Genomic DNA, 443 nt, shown 5'->3' with positions numbered 1-443 from the left:
TCCTTCTTCCTTATTTTCTTTCATTCACTTATTTCCACTATGACTAAGTAGGACAAATGCAGTTGTAATTGCTATTGGAGTTATTGCTATTGACAAATCCTCTATGAAGGCAAAAAACCTGTTGGAGTTTAATCTATGTAATATCAAGTCACAGAATTAGATGGTTAAAGTGTTCATGCACTATAGGTACTTGATGACCTTCAAAATTTGGGGTCTGGTTGGCCTTAGTCAGCTACCCCAGAATCCTCAGCATAGTCACTGTTTGCCTCTTTCACTTTGAATCACACCTAGTTAAAACTTTAGTCAAGAGATGTACAAACTTATCAGCAAAAGAAGATGAAGTCACCTAGACTGTAAAAGAATCTCTAACACTACTTTTTTTTTTCTAAAAATACTCAACTAAGTGCTTGTTTAAAATAATAGAAAATTATTACTGGATTTTC

This window comes from Acanthisitta chloris, unplaced genomic scaffold (genome assembly GCF_000695815.1).
Source record: "Acanthisitta chloris isolate BGI_N310 unplaced genomic scaffold, ASM69581v1 scaffold11758, whole genome shotgun sequence".
Classification (NCBI taxonomy): Eukaryota; Metazoa; Chordata; class Aves; order Passeriformes; family Acanthisittidae; genus Acanthisitta; species Acanthisitta chloris.
This window is presented reverse-complemented; position numbering follows the sequence as displayed.